The sequence below is a fragment of the Pinus tabuliformis genome, chromosome 1_2 (assembly GCF_031772625.1).
Source record: "Pinus tabuliformis cultivar Carrire ecotype Pingquan chromosome 1_2, CPIR1, whole genome shotgun sequence".
Classification (NCBI taxonomy): domain Eukaryota; kingdom Viridiplantae; phylum Streptophyta; class Pinopsida; order Pinales; family Pinaceae; genus Pinus; species Pinus tabuliformis.
This window is the reverse complement of record NC_142298.1, coordinates 628260612-628267735: the sequence shown is the minus strand read 5'-3', so window position 1 is coordinate 628267735 and position 7124 is coordinate 628260612.

Genomic DNA, 7124 nt, shown 5'->3' with positions numbered 1-7124 from the left:
GGGATAAATATATGGTAAGTTATCTTATGCCATTTACTTCATTAGTAAAAATTTGTCTAAGGTTGAATTGAACTACACTATAACTGAGAAAGAACTCTTAGTTGTTGTACACTCCTTAAACAAATTTAGACACTACAACACTCGATACCAATATTTTGTGCATAATGACCATGGAGATATTAAATATTTGATGAATAAGCCTAATGTAAATGTTAGAATCATTAGATGGTTTATATTGTTACAAAAATTTGATTCAACTATCACTGACAAGTAGCTTGTGTGTCTCCCAAAAAAAAAGAGAAAAAACAAAAACAAAAAACACAGGAAATGGATCTACACCATGTATGCTAATTTATTTTTTGTCATTTTGCAGGATTAAAGATAGTGGCAGATTCCATAGCTATAGGGCCAACATTATCAATATTATCTTCACCCATCCATCCATCTAGTTCATATCCATCATCCACACTCATGTGATCACCCCTCTCCACCATCTCATTAGCCCAAAATTCAAGTTTCACCCCCTCTCTGGATTGCTACAGGAAGGACCTGTAATTACTAGAGGAACGTGTTGTAGTGCTACAAGAGGGTTCTTAAAAGATGGAGGAGGTAGATCCAAAGAAAAATACAGCACAACATGATGTTTAAAAGGGTGAATAAGGTTCCCCTACCATGGTCCACCATCTATCCATCACTCATCCTTCCCATTTCATAAAAAAAATAAAAAAATAAAATCACTAAATTCCATTCACTTTGTCTTAACCCTGTTAAATTTTTTTGGAGAAACACACAGAGCACAACCCTCTTCATTTCTACAAATCTACACCACTCCCTCAAAGTCCTAGCATTATCCTCAATACCTTTTATATCCTCTCTCATCACCCACATGCAACTTGAAAACCCCAGAGGAAAAGGAAAGGATTGTTACAGGAACAAAACCTCCTCCTATAGCAGCATGTGCACACATCACAAAAAGCAATAATCTTGTTTTTCTCATCAGTAGGGGGGTGATGAAAACTTATGAGGCCACTCTACAGTAGTCATATCACTCCTAACAGGGATCTCCACCAGTAGTATCATCTTGGACATCAACAAGGTACCTGCACACACAAAAACCACAACAGTCAAATATCATGATGAGCAATGAAGAAATACACAGGAAAGAAACAAAAAAATTCAACTCCAGTTATGACAATAATGAAGTCCAGCTCCAACATGAAAATCCATGCATCAGTTTAATCATGAGGTAGGCACAGATATGGAAAATTCACATCTCCTCCATATGTGTAAATAATGAAAATGTGTAAATGTCGAGAGCATGTGTCTTAATAAGTTGGAGGTGGCCAGTTAACTTACCCACCCTCAGCTAGTGAACTAAATGTGATGGTAAGAACTCATGCAACATGTGAGTGTCACATCGGTCAAGTTGGGATCATAGAGATTGGGTGGTGATTACGAGGAACGAGGGAATAATTACTCTGAGTGGGGACAACAGTCGAAAACAAGAAATCTTGTGTGACTTCCAGGTCACCACAGCGCTCCAAGCCTAAGCCAAAAATTCCATATTATGTACTAGGGCTTGAATTGTTTTGCATAAACGCTCATTTCAAAAATAGTTAAGGAGAGGACGAGGTTGGGGTTCCATTGAGGAGTTTTGAACCATGTTCTTCCATTACTACTGGAGAGAGCTATAGGTAATCTATCAACCACTACATGAAGGTCGAGAGACTACTACAAGAAGACTGAAAGGGTGAAGGAACGCTAGAGAGAATCAAATTGGTCTCCAAACCTTCATCCTAGATCACTTAATAAAAATTAAGTGCCACCATCTCCTTCATCCATCCATAAGTTTTAGCAAGGTGCACTTCAAATTATATAGGCAATAGCAGTCAAATTGTGAAATTGAAAGATCTTTTCTAGCTATAGAGTAGAGGGAATGTAAGCAATTATCAACAATAAGGAATTTTAACTCACCGCTACCACTAAATTATACACCAAATCTATTAAAATAAGTATCTCTCCTTCACTTAGTTGAAAACATAGAGAAGAGATGGGGGCATGATATAATAGAAGGGAACCCTCATATACCAAAATAATCCATCTACACCCTCCTGTGGTAGACATTTTTAGAAGATGCTAGTGGCTAGGATTATTTGAGTTGTTGAAAGGATATGATGATGACATTGCATTTGAATTTTCCATGGCCTTGAAATCACAAACAAAAGATAGGGCCACCACTATGGTGAGGGGATTAGCTATCTCACATAGCCCTGAACTAATTAGCAGAATGACAGCCCTACCTCTAGGGATCAAATCGGGCAGAGAAGATAAAACCACCATGGCCATTGCTAAAAGTAAATTCTTCACTGCTAATGAAAAGCTTGTCGAGGACAAGAATGGAGTTAGAAGGGAAATCCTACCTTATCCTTGGCATGAGGTGGCCTACCATATCCTGAAATACATCTCCTGTGAGGGAAAGCTGAGTGTGGTATATGCCTACTAGTTTATATTACTTCATGAACTTAGATTTCAAGCAGAATTGCCTCTTGCTCAAAGACTTAGTGTGTCATACTTCCTCCTACATTCCATCAAGGACATGATTCAAAACGTGAGAGAGGGAAAACACCAACACCTAGGCCACCATGGCCACATTAAACTGATAGTGGTGGATGACTTGAAAATTTTGAGAATTCCTATCCTTTGGTCTAAATTCATATACATGGATAGATAGGCCTTCATTGACACACATACCCTCACACCAGGTGAGACCCCAACCTCTAGTGTTGGAGGAAGAGAGGGGAAAACAGAGGAAGAAGAAGAAGGGGCAAATACATGAGAGGAAGAAGCAGTAGGGTCAAAAGAAGAGGAAAGAAAAAAGTATGCAGAGAGGACAGAGGAAGAACCATAGGGAGAGGTAGGAAAAGAACAATATGAAGAGGAATAGGGGGATAAACATAAAATTAAGTCCTGAGAAAACTATTGAGCCCAGAGAAATAGAGATATCTCTAGAGAAAGCAAGTTTATCTATAGGACCCACTAAAAAAGAGGTGGTTGAAACTTTAGCTATCTTGAGCACCCTAGTTAAACCTAAAATGAAGAGACAAAGGAAATCCCCCTATACTTTAAGACCAAGAAAAGCACCAGGATCAAGCAAGGGAGGCCACAAACTCCCACAAATTCCCCTATCACAATTGAATAGTCCCCAAGTAATAAAGAGGAGTGCAGGACCACTGAAAGAAAAATCGAAGAGGTCACCTCTCCAAAGCCCATAACAAAGACTCCTATAGAATATGTAAGGAGGCCCACCACCATATCAAACTCCTTCAAACAACCCAAGACACCTATCACTCTCCAATAAGAAGAAAAGGGGAAGCTACAGAAAGGGCATAGCATGCTACAGGAAAAATAGAGTGTGTTATAAGAGAAACAGAGGATGCTATAGGAGGGGTAGAATGAGCAACAAGAGGGTAATAATGTGACACAACAACTATAGGAGGTAGCATCTTCCCCAAAAAAAAATGAGAAGGACTTCCTAGAGCTCCAGGAGCCTAGTCCACAACCTAGCCTAAGCTCCTATTATAAATTCATTGAAGGAGGGAGAATTATTCCCAAAAAAATTGCAGTCCCACTTTTCTTTGAGCTAGAAGAAGAAAGAGGAAGAACCCACAAATGGATGCAAATTTATAAGTTTAAGAAGGTGGAATATGTGGGCCTCATGGAAGAAAAGGTCCTTGAAATGGGCAAAGAATTAAGTGAGCTAAGAAAGAGGGAGTCCATAATGAGGGAGCAACTACAGGCAGAAAATGGGTGGTTAAGGGAGAAGTTGAAGGAGAAGAAAACTCAACTAGACCCAATGGAAAGCCTCTCCATGGAGGAATTATAATGTAGGAAACCATCCAAGTCTTATGCACTCTTTATCAAAGAGTAGTGGCTGCAATTCCAAATCAAGACCTTAGCACAACATGGGTCTATGCCATTTCAAGATTACAAATAATTCGTTGAATTTTGTAGCCAAGTTAGCATAGAAGACAGAGTGAAATTGGCTGAGTTATAAATTCATAACCTCACTTTGGATTATATGAATATTTGGGATCCCAATGGAAAATTGGGGGATACACAACTGATGGACATAGAATCTTGGATGACTCATGAGGAGGCGAGAGTTGAGGAAGTAAAGAGAGTCATTGAAAATGAAGAAAAGGAACCACTATATATCAAGGAAGAGATAATAAGCCCAATGGTTGTCATTAGAAATCTCTCCAACGATGCTCACCTAGCACCCAAATACCATGCCACCCAGGAACAATCCATCTCACATTTTGAAGAAACACTTAGGTTGTTAGGGACAGAAAGCCAACAAGCCTGCCAGAGGACATGAAATGCCTTACCCCACAGTCTCCATATCAGGGAATATCTCTCTCCTTAAAGGTTGAGGAATTCATTGGAGACAACACCCTTGTACAAAGAATCATGAAATATTACAAGTAAAATGGATTGGTCTCAAGCTCCATCCACCCTTTCCGCTAGGCCTATAGGAAAAGATAAATAAAGTAGAGGGGAAGAAGGAGTTGACATAAATAGAAAAGAATGTAGGCTTCTATCCCAAGAAGGCACACCTTCTGAGGAGCCTTGGGATGTCAAGGAGGCCACAAGGGCCATGAAGGACATGGACATAGTGACTAAGTTGCTCAAAGGATGAGCAAGAATTTCAGTAGGGGGTTGATGATGAGCCTCATCAATAGGGACATCATAAGGGTCATAATTCGATCCTCCAGGTTTAGAACTATCTATTTATCACATTTATTTAAAAATGTTGTTATATTATTCTTAGTGAGAGGCATAAAATATGTTTTTATATGTCACGTGGCCTAATATGGTTTAAATGCAAGAAATGGAACATTTTTAAGATGATTTCAATGAAGGAGCTCAGAGTAGACAGTAGGGAGATATTCTAGGAGGTTGTCCACCTCCTTAAATCCCTCAATCAACCAAAATCACCACACTCTCTCTCATCATCTCGAGTTCATTGGCAGCCAAGCAGGGTGAGGTCATTGGCAGCCAAGCAAGTGTAGTTAAAGAAGATCGAGATCCAACCTTCTCAAGTTTTAGGAGACAAACATTCATATTTTCTAGGGATTTGTTAGTAGCTACCCTCTTGTCTAAATAAACATGCCAAAGATCTCATTAGGATTTGAACTTTGTTTTCAGTTAGAAAGTTATCGAGCTTAAGCACTTGATACTGTTATTTTTGACTCGTTATGTGATGTATTTTACATTGATGCAATGATAATGAGAAGTTTCTTCTTGATCAATCACTGAGTTATTTCCAGAGGGCTGAGGCTCTTGGGTTTCTGCCCAACCCTTGTGGCTTAGGTCCCTCTTATGTATTGGTATTTATTATTATCTTAGAATCCTTATTAGTTTTCTGCATTTCATTAAAACATAACCCCTCGAAAAACTTTTGATTGCAGCCTCTATCTCATCTCTCTCATGGGAGTATGAATGGAAGAATCTACAATCACATCCCAAAAATGTTATGTTTATGATTTATTGGAAGAAGGTATATATTATTCATCTTGGTTTTCATATGTTTAATGTAGCTTATGAGTTCATGTATTGACTAGATCATTGTTTTTGGAATAGATTATAAGGTATTTAAATTCAACTCATCTTTTCCACCATTAATTATTTTATTTTGTCAATGATAAAAGAGTATGTGCATGTGATGTTGTAGGGTTGTTTGGATCTATAGGAAAGGGCCTTTCACCATCTCCATCCTGGACTTCTTCACCCTCTTTGATGAATCCCAAAATTATGTTCTTGAGCTCATTCCCTGAGATCACCATGGGCATCTCTCCTAGTTTAGAACATGCCTTCTTAAGGTGTTGAGCTTGGCTAGGGTTGTTTTCCACCTTTCATCCATCTACCACAACCTCCATCCACCTTACCATCCCTTTAACCCATCATTCCTACCTCCTAAACCTTCTCAGAAGCCTTCCTGTAGCATTACAGGCCCTGCTATAGCAAGACAAGGCACATGTAGCAGCTTTTTGTAGCATGCCCGTAATAGCCTATTTCACCATCTGTTTTGACCTATGATGCAAGTTTGACTTAGTTTAGAAGTAGGTTGACCCCTAGTTGTGACTCCATGATCAAGGGTAACACCTAGGCCATTCCAACCATCCTTTCCTTCACTGCAAAATAGAATATCATTAGTTTCTTTACCACAAATTTAGCACAAATAGAACATTGATTTATATGCAAGTGTAAGCTAGATAGATGATGCATGAAATATTGAGTTATGATTTGGTAGGTTAGTTTCCTGCCTACAAGTGGATTTGGTAGCTAGATGGTTGATTGCAAGATAGTGTAGTTCCCTTTTTGCAAGTAGTATATCTATTGTCTTTTCATGAATTGATCCAGTAACATTTATAAGTTAATTGCATATACAGGTTGAGGTTTAAAAAGAATTTTCCTTTTTTCATTAGAGCTAGCTTTTGAATTGCACCTTCATTAGTTAATTTCCTTATAATTCAGTAGAAATAAAGGTATTGGAGAATTATTGATCAAATTTCCTAGTTGAGGGTGGCATGAGTAGAATCCCATCTACTATGTATATAGCATTGTCACCTCAAATTTTGTACAAACCCTGGGTTGATAAATAGAGTTGGGGATCCCTTGGGAGTTGCAGCACTCTTGGTACAATACCAAGGCTCACCATATGTTACCCATGGAAATGTAAAGGTTATATTCTCTTAATCTTTGGGGACTACTTGTATCTGATTATAACCACTTAATCCATCAAGAAAGGAAAATAATTTCTTCCTGACTAGGGTATCCAAGACCTAATCAATGAAAGGAAAGGGGAGATAATATTTCAAGGTAGCCTTATTCAATTCTTGATAGTTAACACAAACCCACCATTTTCCATTATTTTTGGGGACAATAAGTAAGAGAGAATCCCACTTAGTGTCACAGATAGGATAAATAAAATTTGTGTTCACCAATTTTGCAACTCTTCCTTAACAATGTCCTCTAATGTTGTATTCATCCTCCTCTAGGGTTGCCCAATAGGTCGAGCATATTACCTTATGTAAATGTGATGTGTACATAGATTGGGAGTG